Genomic DNA, 14,563 nt, shown 5'->3' with positions numbered 1-14,563 from the left:
AGCTGGGGCTGTGGTTTGGAGGCCACACACACAGCCCCTCAATGGGGCCTGGGCTTTACACAGCCTGACTTCTGGGTTCGGAAAGGCAGGAAGTGGAAGCTGACAGCCTCTTACTGCTGAGCCTGGAAGCAGGCAGGGTTATAGCCACCACGTCCTACGGGCCAAAGAAGTCAAAGAGGCCACTTAGATTCAAGGGGATGGGACAGAGGCCCACCGCTCAAGGAGAGCTCTGTTGAAACTGTTGTGGCATCTTTAGCCCTCCACAAAGACACTATGCAAAGCAAACATGTTGGCTGGCCAACTGGGCAGTCCATGACGGGGCCTGAGGTATGGTGGGATCCAGGGGTTCAGACAAGGTCCTCAGACTCGCCCTCTCCACCTCTGGCCTCTGCTCGACTTCAGGGCCAGATACAAGCTCCCCAGGAGAGAGCGGGACGGCGCGAGCAGCTCCCACAGCCCTCAGCACGCAGAGAGGCAGGGAGGACGCCGCCGCCAGCAGCGCCTGGAAAGGAACTCTGGCTGGCCCTGCTGGTCACGCAGACCCCAGAGTAATGAAACGAGCCGTCCAGTGGATGGGACACTGTGACTGGCCAGCATGGGTGCCCTGACCGCCCTCAGAATCACACGGAACAGAATGTGGGTGAGAAGGAGCCTTTTTCTCGAAGTCATACTGTGCCCAAAGTCCCCTGCAATGCCACCAAGGGGCCATACGACCAGCATTAAGTGACAAAGAGAAACATCTGTCTGGATGAAATGCCACCCTGAGTCTCCTTTTCCAGCCTCTTCCTCCAGGTGCCAGGCTTTCACTCCGTCCCCAGGCTGTACCCCAGCCCTCCTGGCCTCCCAGGTCGTCCCCTCAGCTGGCCTCTCCCGCCCCCTTCTCCTGAAGGCCAAACCTTCCTGCTGGCACCTGTGCATTCTCTGCTTTCCCCCTGAAACCCGGGTCCCCGTCTGCCTCCAGATGGGCTTATCTCCCGCCCTCCCCCAGCCCTCCCAGCCCTCCCAGCCCCCTGCTTGAATTCTGAGAGGACAACCCCGGCTTCTAGGGAAAACCAAGGGAGCCATGGGTCAGGGCGTGGGTCAGGGCGTGCAGGGGGTCTCTGTCAGCCAGTGGGTCTGGAATAGGGTGAGGGGAAGCTTTTGGGACAGGCACCAGAGTGATGACTGTGGCACAGGGAGCCAGCCACCAAGATGCCACTTCCTGGGGAGGGTCCCTAGGTTTGTAAGGCCTTATGGGCCAGTGGAGGGACAGTCCTGATTTTCTGCCTTCTGTTCTGGTATAATTATTATTAAAATCCTGCAGTGGGGTTGAATTGTCGCCCCCCCAAAAAGTATGCCCACATCCAAGCTCCTTGATCCTGTAAATGTAACCTTATTTGGACGAAAGTTCTTTGTAGATGTAATTAAATTAAGGATCTTCAGATGAGGTCATCCTAAAACATGCATTTTTAATTAAGTTGTTTGTCTTCTTCTTATTGCATTGCAGGAGCTCTTGTTATATTGGGGATACCAGCACTTTGTCAGATGTAAGTCTGAGTACTAAGGGTCCTTGTGAGACACGGAAGAGGAGAGGCCCGTGCGGAGGAGGAGGCCGTGTGCGGACGGGAGCGGAGGTCGGGGTGATGCCACCACCGCCACGCCTGGAGCCCGTGCCCGGAGCCGCCCCGAGCGGGGAAGCGAAGGACTCTGCCCTCGGGCCTTCGAAGGGAGCACAGCCCTGACGCCTGATTCCGCTTCTGGCCTCCGCAGCCAGTGAAAGAACACTTTATGTTCTTTCAGACCATGAAGTGTGTGGCTGTTTGTTACGGCAGCCCTGGGAGAACAGCACAAGTCCTCTTCCACTCTCAGAAGTGTCCAGCCGGAATGACGTATTGCACGGACCCCCAGGAGGGGTCTGTGGAAAGGAAACGAGAAGCCCTCCTCCTAGGCTTGGGCCTTTAGGCCAGGACCAGCGGCCTAAGTGGGGCCCTGGAGGCCAGCAGGGGTGCCACCCCTGCCACCTGTGCAGCAGAGGGACAGGAATAAAAGAACATGTGTCGGAGGGGAGTGCCTTAGGTCACAGGTCCCCAGGCTGCCAGCAGCATCCAGAGGCTAGTTGGGGTCTTGAGATCTGGCGTCCCTTATCCTCAGAGACACAACTGACATGTCTGTCAGTCCATCCTCAGGCTCACAGCCCTGAAATCCCTCTCCTCTGGGAAAAGAAAAGACGTTCATGTTAGAATCAAAGCACAGAGATATTCATGAATATCCATAAGCTGATGTCAATGGCCTGTTCATTGAAAACCTTTCTCCTCTGAGCACCATCAGATCCAACAAAGCATTTAAAATCAATGAATCTAATGCCCAGGGTCCTGGGTGTCACATCCACAGCCTAAAAGGCCTCTCTGGGGACAGCTTTCTGAGATGGAGGGGAGGGAGACTTTGGAAAGATGGCAAAGTAAACCTATTCCCACATCCTTTCTTTTGGAGAGACTGCACCTGTGTCTGGGACGTGCAGCTGTAACCACAGCAGAGCAGACGCCAGGCCCATCCCTGAATGCCCTGGCAGCTGTGGTACCAACCGCAGGGGGCAGCGTCAGGCATTGGGCTGAGCAAGGAAGAGAAGACAGAAGACAGCAAGCCGGGGAGGGGTACAGGGCAGAGCTCCGTGAGGCCCTGCCCTGCAGGCAAAACGCACCTGCTGCACAGGTTGGTACCCAGAGAGTGACAGACAAGGACTTATCAGGCAGAAGGATTGGGAACACCCATGGGGATGGGTGACAAGCCTGAAAAAGAAAGTGACAAATAGAAGAAACTAGAAAGTAAATCACTGTTGACGGTAAGGTGTCCCTCACCCCCTCTGTGTGAGTCTGGGTGCTCCAGAGAAACGGAATCCATAGGAGGTGTATGGAGTAGGCTCCAGGTGATGGCATTTTGGTCAGCGATAGAACATATATATGACAGCGATCTCTTAAGATTATAATGGAGCTGAAAAGTTTCTATCAGCTAGTGACATCGTGGCCATTATAAGGTCCTAGTTTCTGAGCTTCACCCACACTGTTGTGTGTATCGGGAGTCTCTTCCTTCTCATTGTTGAGCAGTACTCCCTTGTGTGGCTATAGGGTTGAGGGTGGTTTTTATTCCATGTAGATTTTCAACTGATTTAGCACCATTTGTTAAAGAATATCTTTTACCCCATCAAATTACTTTGGCAATTTTGTTGAAAATCAACACATTGCATATGTCCAGAAATAGGACATCTCATTCTGCTCCATTGATCTAATTGTCTGGACTTAAACCAATACCCCAATGTCTTGATCACTGTCTTTCCTATAAATCTTGAAATAAAGTCGATAAGTCCTCAACATTTCTTTTCTTTTAAACTTGTTTTGACTATTCTAGATGATTTCTATTTGACATAGATTTTAGATTTTCAGCTTGTCAATTTCTACCAAAAATTAGGTGTCAATCTTAGCAGTATTGAGCTTCTGGTCCATAAATACGGTACGTCTCTACTTTTACTTAGGCCTTCTTTACTTTGTTTCAACAATGTTTTATACTTTTCAATATAGAGGCCTTACTCTTCTTTTGTTTGAGTGCTTTTAAATGCTATTGCAAATTGCATTGTTTATTTAATCTTCCAATTTTCTAGCATTTAGAAAAACAATTGATTTTTTGTTTACTGGCATTATATTTTATGACCTTGTTAAATTCACTTATTTGTTATACTGTTTTGTAAATTCCTTAGGATTTTCAAATACATGATTATTTCATCTATGAATAAAGTCACTTTCACATCTTCCTTTCAAATCTATATGTCTATTTCTTCCTCTTGTCTCACTGCATTGTCTAGGGCCTCTGATACAGTGCTGAGTAACAGTGATAAAAGTGGACATTCTTGCCTTATTCCCAATCTTAAAAGGAAGATATTCTGTCTTTCATTATTTAGTTCGATAATAACTGTAGGTTTTCATAGCTCCCTTTTTTTCAGGTTGGTGGTGTTCCCTTCTTTCCTAGTGTTTTAAGAGGTTTTTAAAAAAAATCATGAATGGATATTGAATTTTGTCAAATGCTTATCTATCTGGATATTCGTATGGGTTTTCCTCTTTATACTAATGTGGTGAATTGCATTGATTGATTGATTGATTGAATGCATTGACTCATTACACTAACTTTGCATTCCTGGAATAAGCCCCCTTAGTCATAGAGTATTATCCTTTATATATATTCATGGATTCAATATGCTAAAATATTGTTTAAATGTATATTCATTATGGACATTGTTCTATAGGGTTTTTTTCCTTGTAACATCTTTTTTTCTGAGTTTGGTACCAGGGTAATGCTGTTCCCCATAAATTAGGTTAGCAAGTCTTTCCTCCTCCTATACTTTCTAAGAATTTATGTAGGATTGATGCTATTACTTTTTTAAACATTTGATTGAATTCATTAGTGAAGCCATTGGAGCCTGGGATTTTATTTGTGGGAAGGTTTTTAATTACAAAGTTAATTTCTTTAATGGTTTTAGAGCTATTCAGGTTGTCTATTTCTTTCTTGAGTGGGCTTCAGTAATTTTTCTTTTGAGGAATGTGTCCATTTCATCTAAGTTGTTAAATTAATTGACACAAAGCTTTTACAATATCCTCCTATGATTCCTTTAATATCTGTGTAATCTATAACTTGTAGGCCCTCTTTTATTAGTGATATTGGTATTTTTTATGATTATTTTCATTAGGAGTTTATCTATTTTATTGATCTTTCAAAGAACCGGCTTTGGGTATTATTGATTTTCTCCATTGCTTGTTTTTCTATTGCATTGTTTTCTGCTATTAACTTGAATACTTCCTTCCTTCTAATTACATTAGGTTTAGTTGTCTCCTCTGTCTTTGACTTCTTAAGATGAAGCTTAGATCATTGATTTTTGACCTTTTATATTTTCTAATATTAATAAAAATCATTTAAAGTTTTAAATATTTCTCTAAGCATCACCCAAATTTTGATATGCTGTGTTTTCATTTTTATTCAGTAAAAATACTTTCTAATTTCTTCAGTGATTTCCTCTGTGATTCCTTTATTATTTAAAAGTGCTTTGCTCAATTTCCAAATACTTGGGGATTTTCTAGATGTCTTTCTGCTACAACTTCTATTTTAATTTCATTAAATTCAGATAACATATTCTACGTTGTTTTGGTCCTTTTAAATGTATAAAAACTTGTTTCCTACCCCAGATAAGGTCTATATTAATGAAATTTTTGTGTTCATTTGAAATAAAATTGTATTCTACTGTGTTTAGGTGGAGTATCTGTAAACATCAATTAAATCAATTTGGTTAATAGTGTTCAAATGTTCTACTCCTTTATTCATTTTTTTCTAAGCTAGGTGACTGTACACTTTCAATCATTTTTCTCAAACTAACAAATATAATGAGATTGTCCAGTTGTATCTAATGTGAAGTGAAATAATACCAGTTGGAAAATTAATGAAGAGCAATTAATGGTAAGTATGTAGGTAAATATAAAAGGCTTTTCCCATTTTTAAATTTGTTTAAAAGATAATTGTTTAAACAAAAATAATAACAGTGTATTGTGTGGTTTATAACATGTAGAAGTAAAATATATAACAATAGCATAATGGAAAGAATGGAGGAAATGGAAATATATTGTTGTAAGATTTTATACATAAAGTGGTATAATAGTACTTAAGGGTAAACTATAATATGACAAGCTAATGATATATATTTTGTACCCTAATGCAACTTTTAAACATAAAGCAGAGATATAGCTAGTGAATTCTTAGTGGAGATAAAATGGTACCATAAAAATTTTCAATTAATCCAAAAGAAATCAGGAAAGGATAAGGGACAAAGAACAGATAAGACTAATAGAGAACAAATGGAACACGGTAGATTCATATCCAAATATACTGATAATTATATTAAATTTAACTAGTCTAAAACTAAAATAAAAGGACAAATATTTTCAGACTTAATAATAAGACTCTATGCTGTCTAAAAAGCCCCAATAATTTAAAGGCACAGGAAGGTTAAAAGTAAAAAGATGGAAAAGGATATACCAGGTAAGCACTAACTATAAGAAAGCTGGAGTGGCTAATTTAATACCAGAAAAAAAAAAAAAAAAAACACTTCAGAACAAGAAATATTATTCAGAACAAGGAATTTTAAAGAAGAACATTTCATAATGATAAATTTATCAGAAAGATACAAAAATTCTAAACACGTATCCACCTAAAAAGAGAACTTCAAAATATAACAAAGAAATGGGCAGAACTGAAGGAAAAATAGAGAAATCCACAATGATATTTAACAATTTAAAAATTGTTACACTTCTCTCTCAGTAACTGATAGAACAAATATAAAAAATGATGTTTGACCAAATGGCTCAGCAATCATGGCCCATTCTAGCGGACACATAAAATTAAGCATCATGCATAGTTTCTGACAAGAATCTTCAATGACTTTTATCCTCTGTCCTTTGTACATGCACGTTTTTCCTCTAGTAGCATTGGGATCTCGTAACCACTGGTATTCTGCAATTTGATTCTTTTTTTCCTTGGTGTAGTTTTCTTTGTGCTTATTTTGCCTGGGATTCATTGAGCTTCATGGATAAGTGGTTCTATCAGTTTCATCAAATTTGGGACATTTTGACCATTTTATCTTCAAGTAATTTTTATGTTCCCTTCTTCCTTTCCTTCTTAGTCTCCAATTACAACTATGCAGAACACTTGATATTTTCCCACAGATTACTGAAGAGTCTTTTAAATTTTTTTAAGTCTCTTTTGACTGAGTTTTAGTTTTGAGAGTTTCTATTGCTATATTCAAGTTCACTGATCTTTTCTTCTTGCTATTTAATCTATTATTCATTTCATCTATGAAATTTTGTTTCAGATATTTTGTTTTTCCACTCTAGTATTTCCTTTTTTATTTTTTTCCTTCTGTAATTATTACTTGCATGTTTCCTTTAAATATATGAACATATTTATAATATTAATAGCTTTTCTAAATTCTTTTATGGTATTTCTGACATCCATCATTTCTGAGTTTGTTTCTACTGACTGTTTTTTCTCCTGGTTAGAAGTTGCATTTTTGTCCATCTTTTACATGTCCAAATTTGTATTTGATGCCAAACATTGTTAATTACATATTGTTTCATGCTGGATTTTGTTGCACTCCTCTAAAGAATGTTAGATATTATTCTGGCTGGCAACTGTCAGAGTTTTTGCAAATTACCCTGATCCTTTGAGGCTTGTTTTTAAGCTTTTGACTGGAGCAGAGAGGCCATAGGGCTCCAGAGAGGTGGACAGGAAACTTCAGCTCCCAAATACTGGGAGCTTCCTGCTTACCTTCTTCATGAGGCCGTTATACACTTCTTACCCTTGGGTGCCAGGGGGGACTTCTTACTTTTTGTGTCATGGGAGGACACTGCTTTCTTCTAATAAATGTCCCTTTCTTATAACCAAGAGACCCCTGATTAAGGCAAATACTCAAGGAGCTCCCAAGCTCAGGCCTCACCCAGCATGACACCTGGAAGACTTTTGGATAATGACCAGGGACTCACTGGCACTGACTAGAATGGGCAATCACTATCCCCTCACTCTCGGCTTCAATCTCTAGTGTCCATGAGGCCAGTCAATAGGATCTGGCCTCAGCTCCCACCTCATATGCCTGGGAATTAGAAAGAACACTCAGACGGCTGCAGAAAAGGCTCTCTGGTCTCCTCCACACTGTTCCAGATCAGCTGGGCCACTTCTGCATTTCCTCTGCCTCTTGCCTCAGGCCATCTGCCCAAAGAGCACTCATGTGTCCTCTTCCCCACAGGCTCTCTGTCCCTGCTTCTGTGTCATACTTTCTAAAAGTGTCCTTAAAGCACAGTCTTCATCAGTGTCTTCCTGGAGCAGCTTCCCCCATCATCCCTTCCACCCTCTCTCAGTCTGTTGTGTGCTGCTATCACAGAATACCTGAGACTGGGTGGTGTATAAAGAACAGAGGTTTAGGCTGGGCACGGTGGCTCACGCCTGTAATCCTAGCACTCTGGGAGGCCGAGGTAGGCGGATTGCTCGAGGTCAGGAGTTCGAAACCAGCCTGAGCAAGAGCAAGATCCCGTCTCTACTATAAATAGAAAAAAATTAGTTGGCCAACTAATACATATAGAAAAAATTAACTGGGCATGGCAGCACATGTCTGTAGTCCCAGCTACTCGGGAGGCTGAGGCAGCAGGATCGCTTGAGCCCAGGAGTTGGAGGTTGCTGTGAGCTAGGCTGATGCCACAGGACTCACTCTAGCCTGGGAAACAAAGTGAGATTCTGTCTCAAAAAAAAAAAAGAACAGAGGTTTATATCTTGCAGTTGCAGAGACTTGGAAGCCCAAGGTTAGGGAGCCCACATCAGCACCGTATTTCTATATCATCCCATGATAGAAAGTGGAAGAACAAGAGAGCACATGAGAGAGAGGAAGAAAGGGCTCACTTTTAGTTATTCTGACAATAACTAACTCGCTCTTGTGATGATGCCATGAATCCTTTCATGAGGGTTAATGCTCACCTTTTAAATGTCCCACCTCTCACCACTGTTGCATTGGGGGATTAAGTTTCCAACACATGAACTTTGGGGGCACATTCAAACCATAGCAAAGAGCCCTGCCACTTATTTCTCATTGCATGGAGATGATATCTCACTTATTCTGCAAGGCCCCAGGGTTTTTCCATCTCTACCTACCCTGAGTGTTGAGATGAGAGTTGCACATGTGCTGACAGGGGCAAGCAGGTGCCACAATTTATTGAAGTGGGCCTGGGGATCTGCCCACCCACAGGGGCAGCTGTGACTCAGCGCCTGCAAAGGTAGCCATGCATAAATGCAGGCCAGGGGTGCTGGACTTCAAATTGTTCAAAAGTAGCCGCAAGTCCAGATTTATATGTAAAATCTCCTGTGTTAAAAGTTAGCAACTGTGGGAAGGCAAACAAAGTAGGCTGACCCTGACTCTCAGACTCCTACTTGGATGGAAGGGGCATGAGACACAAAGACTTTGGCTTGAGAAAACTCTCTTGGGTCACGTCAAAACTAAATGTGGCTTCTCTCATGACCTCTCCTGTGTGTTGGTGCTAAACACAACTTCTGGCTCTAGCAACTCATGTCAACTTAACAAATGTTTATTGAGCAATAGCTGCATGTCAGGCTCTAGCCTCGATCTTGGGAATAAGATTGGGCCAGTCACTCATGTGTCCGCCCTCATGAAGGGTAAACACTAGGAGTCCAATATTAATCCAATTGCTACAAAAAAATATGTAAGTACAAACTGGGATGAATGCCATGAAGAAAAATTTGATGAAGCTAAGACAGTTTATTATAGCAGAGTTTAGGTAGTCTGGGTATGATATGTGAACTGAATGTTAAAGGATGGCTAGGAATCAAATAATTAAAGAGATTGGGAGTAAAACTTCCCAGACAGTGAGTACAATACATGCAAAGGCCCTCAGGTAGAGCAAAGCATGGACATTCTACAAACTAGGAGGTCAGTGTGGCTGGAATGCAGGAAGAAAGGAAGAGAATGCACCCAGATCTTCAACACCTAAAAAAAAATTGGTTAGCCACCATGATTTCCCCAATGTGACTAAGAATTCACTGGTAAAGAGAGACTCAGATCCAAGCAAGCCCAAGTGTTTCTGACCCCACTGTTCCATGCGGTGGCCCCTGCCCTACTACTCATCCCAAGAGGACAGAGCAAAACCAGGGCCTACAGCTTTGATTCTGCAATTTGCATCACAGGTCCTCCAAGGATGAGGACCCTTCCCCATCAGTCCCCGGATACTACTGAGGTCATTCCTTGATCGACTTCCCTCTGGCCCACCTTTCTCAGCCATTGAGCAAAAGTCTCTCTGCTCTTGACCCGGTTGTCTGTGTCTGCCACTTGTGCATCTATCTGGGGCCCAGCCCAGAGTCACAGACCTAGGCTAGAACCCTCCCCAGGGGGTGGAGAGCCCTGGTGTCATCACCCAGCAAGAGGCAGGTCTTCACATAGAGGCAGGACCAGTGGGAAGGCAGCCTGGAGCTGACATAGGCCTTTCCTCACCTCAGTTTTGACTTCAAGGAATTTAGATATGCGTGAGGCCAGGGGAGGTTAGTGGGGCACAAGGGTGTGGGCAAAGGAGGCCCCAACCCGATGAAGGCACCTGGAGTGGGGTCAAAGGCGTGAGCTGTTTCCCTAAAGCCCATAACATGGAGTCACCTGTTGCCTCTTGGTCCAATCATCCAATGTCCACAGCTGAGCCCATCCTCTGTGCTGGAGCTGGGATACCTGGGGGACAAACAGGCCCAGGCCCTGCCAAGCAGACACTCCCAGAGAGATGGACAGAAGGTAAATAACCCGGTGACGCGTAAGTACAAGCCAGTTTCAGTTGTGCCAGAGAAGGCAAGGAGCCGAGAGAGAGTCAGACATTGGACTTGGGCAGCCCTGGGGGTCAGCAGAGGCATTGCAGAAGGAGTGCTGTAGAACTGTCTGCTCCAGGTTAGCTGGCAACGGAGGGCAGGGGGGTAGAACATTCCAGGCAGAGGAAACAACATATATAAAATCCTGGGAGCAGGAGGGAGCACAGAGAGTTTAAGGAGGGAAGAAGCCACAATGTGGAGCCACATGAAGCTCCATGTGGCTTCCACACGGAGCCGCAATGCAGCTGGAGAAGAGCGAAACCCACACTGGGGAGACAGGGGAGGAGGGTCCCAGGCCATCAGGAGATTGGGGGCCCTACCAGCCCAGTAGGGTTTTGTCTCTCTTGGACAAAGAGAACTAAGGAAGGCTCAGGGTCCTGTGTGAGCACTCAGATGGGAGCAGAGCCCCAGAGGCCAGCATGGGGTGGGGGGATGCCATAGACTGTATGCATCTCCCCAGAATGTGAGTGTTAAAATCCTAACCTCCAAGGTGATGCTACTGGGAGGTGGGGCCTTCGGGAGGTGACTAAGTCACGAGGGCAGAACTCTCACGAATGGGATCAGTGCCCTTATAAAAGGGACCCTGGTGAGCTCCCTTGCTCCTTCTGCCATGTAAGGCCACAGCAAATAGACGCCATCTGTGAACCAGGAAGAGGGTCCTCACCAGACACCAAATCTGCCAGCACCTTGATCTTAGACTTCCCAGCCTTCAGAACTGTGGAAATAAACTTGTGTTGTTATACACCACCCAGTTGCTGTCATTCTGTCACAGCGGCCCGAGCTGACCAAGGCAGGGAAGGAGCCATGATTAGTGAGGTGGCCAGGACTGTCTGCCACCAGGGGCTGCAGGTCCAGGCACTGCTTCGGGGGGAGGCTTCCCCCCTTTGCCAGTTATGAAGGATGCAGCCTTGGGCTGCAGAGCAGGCTGGCAGGCTGCCTCGGAGCAGGCAGGAGCAGCCCTGCTACACAGGAGCCGAGTGAGGACGACAGGGCGGATACACATCTGGAGAAGCTGCATCCCACAGCCCGTTTTGTGGCTCAAGATGCAACTCACATTCTCAGAAACAGACAGCAGGGCCAGGGGACCTGCTGCCTGACTCAGGCAGCCTGACTTGCTACAAAAGTATGGAGAGAAACCCACTCTAAAGCCTGCTCATAGCCCAGTGGCCTCCTCCTAGGCCACCCCAGGAGCTGCGTCAGGGCCTCAGTGACTGGCTCAGGACAGACACAGGAGGGCTGGACAGACCATCGCTGCCCTGTTCTTTCCCCACTTCCTGCTGTATGAGCAGCCATGGCCTTCCTGAAGAGTCTGGCAGGGCCCAGGAAGGGGCAGTGCCCTTCTCTCCGTCCTTACAAAGTCCTGGGCTTTCTCCCCCTTGGCCTTTGCACTTGGAGGCAGGAAGCACCTTGCCCCACTGTGCTCCCTCGGCCTCCTGTAGACGGCCTGCTGGTCCTCAAGTGTGTGAGGAAATAGTGCTCTGAGCCTGAGAACATCGTGACCAAGGACTTGGACTCCCTGCTCTCGGAGATCGTGCTGCTGAGAGCTGGCTGAAATGTGCTGCAGCCTCTTTCCCAAACACATGTGGTCTCGTCTCCATGCCAGGCCCAGGTGTTTGGAGATAAGTCCCGAGCAGGAGCCTTGGCAACTAGATCGCCCAGTGTCCTGTGGGAGAGAAATGCATTGCCACTGAGCATCACCAGACAGAATGAACACCTGTCCCCTCAAGGCCCAGCTGTCTGCTCTGAACCCTGTGCCTGTCACACCGGCTGGTGGGGGAGAAGGTGAAGTAGCACAGCTTGCGGGAAAGCAATTTTGCAAAAGCTGTCAGACGCTTAGGCACTGACCTGCATTCTCCTAGGACTAGAACCAGGCACTATGACAGAGAGCAAGAACCCGGGGGACCCTAAACAGCTTCCTGGGCAGGCTTTTCCACCCAAGCATAAAGAAATTTTTTAAATATCTTTTTTCTGTTTCTGATTATGAATGTAATGTCTGCTTATTGTAGAAAACTTGGAATATATAAAAAATATTTTAAAAACAAAAAATATCACTACAATCTCCCAATCACTAGGGTATTTCCTTCCAGGTTATCGGTATGCTGTTCCTGTGAATGTGCAAGTGCATGTCCAAACGCCCGCGTGCATCCTCTATGGCTTCACTTCCTAATTTAACCCTTTGCACTCGCTTGCTTTTTTCTCATTATCCACTCGACATCCACACTCGACATCCGAGTGCAAAGGGTTAAAAATATTTAACAGTAATATGTGAGCATTTCCCAATGCTATAAAAAGTCTTCAATAGCAGCCCAGTAGCCTGTCATATCATAGACTATGTAGCTTTTTCTGATTGTTGGACATGTGATTATTTCTTATACTTCACTGTATGACATAGCACACAGAAAGGCATTTCTGTACAGAAATCTTCCAATCACATGTCGATTTTCCCCTAGAAGCCCTGAGCCCCACCAGGCACATTTTCCTTCTTTGTAGGGCTGCCTTACACAGCCCAGGGCCTGGCACGTGGTAGGTGGCATTTGATGATGTCGACTGAATGTCCCTCATTCGCTGACAACACACACAGTCCATTCCCTCTCATTGCTAAGCGAGGGAGTACTGTCTCTGCCCTGTCGTAAGTAAGCACTAAAGAAAATGCCCCCTTTAATGAAGAATGACCCAAAGACAAGGACCAGCAGTGCTCAGAGCGCAGCAGGGAAGACAGAAAAACAGATGGTCCTGGGCACCTGGCCTCCCAGAAGAGGGCACAGCAGCCTACATCTCATCTGGCCTGTGTCTGTTGAATATTTCTAAAAACACTGCCAAATGTCTGCTTACTCTTTTTTGCAGAAGGAAGTTTGCATATTTGCACAGGAACATAAGCATTTGTTAATTGGTTTCTGTGTTGACATACACAGAAGTTGTAGACCTGGGTGTCAATAGTCCTGCCTGGGGAAAAGTGGAGGAAGTGTGATCAGGTGATAAAGTACTGAGCCCAAGTAGAGAACTTGCTTCCATCATTGCCCAGAGGATTGGCAAGGGACAGTGGCCTGCCTCCCTCCCTGCCTTCCTCCTTCTCTCTCTCTCTCTCCTTTTATTGAGCTTAATTTATATCATACTGTCTGCTTTCTTAAATACAGGCAGACAAGCCCCATTCTTCTAGACCCCGAAGCGCGGTTTAAATGCTCTGCATGGAGAGCCGTCTTCCCCACGCTGTTGCTGGAGACTGCTGGAGCCTTGCTTGGCTGCTCCGCAGAGAAGACAGGGTTGTCAGCCTGGTCCCATCACAGAGGCCAGCTCCCCACCAAGCTTCAACATTTATTTGTCTGTTCTCCACAGTGGAAACCAGCATACTGTTCCCTCACGGAACATTGTTCCAGGCCAGGCACAGTGCTGGCTGCCCAGGAAGTGACGGCCCAATCCCTCTGCTTGTGGGGCTCCAGCCAGGTGGAAAGACAGAGACACCCTTTCCTTCTTCCAGCTCTCAGAGTCCCTAAGTGCCCAACAAGGACATGGCAAAGTGCTCTGGCACTGCAGACAAGAAACAAGGGAGTCAGGAAATGTTTCCAGCAAAAGCAAGCTTGGACTCGGCAAGTGCACAGGGATTCAGCCGGCATCGGGCTGCGCAAAGTGTGGTAGCTGTGAAGGCCCAAAAATAAGGAGTCTGGTGGATCAGAGCACAGGGCGTATGAGGGGCAGGGAAAACAGGATGGAAAGCTAGCTAGCTGTGACCCACATACGGCCAAGGGCCATGCAGAAGCATGGGGACTCGATCCTGCAGACAGCAGGAACTGCCAAGTGACAGCCAAGGTCAGGTCTCTGACTGGCACAGAGAGAGCAGGACTGGAGGCAGAGATGCCACTGAGAGGGGCCCTTATGAGAGTCCAAGCAAAAGGAGCAAGAATGAATCAGACACTCCTACCTAGGCAGTTAGGTGATTCATAATAGGAGCAACCATGATGGAAAATCCAGCAGGAATTCAAGAGAGGGGCCCACGTTTTGTTTTGCACTTGAACTTGAGGTATGTGTAAGACACCCACTAGAGATGTCCAGATGGCAGACGGAGAAGGTGTGAGTTTGGAAACTGCCAACTTTTCAGTGGCAGCCCAAGCCACAGGCACAGCTGCAGCCGTTCGCGGGAAGGGTGTGGGGTGGG

This window comes from Microcebus murinus, chromosome 14 (assembly GCF_040939455.1).
Source record: "Microcebus murinus isolate Inina chromosome 14, M.murinus_Inina_mat1.0, whole genome shotgun sequence".
Lineage (NCBI taxonomy): Eukaryota > Metazoa > Chordata > Mammalia > Primates > Cheirogaleidae > Microcebus > Microcebus murinus.
Note: the sequence above shows the minus strand (reverse complement) of the source record.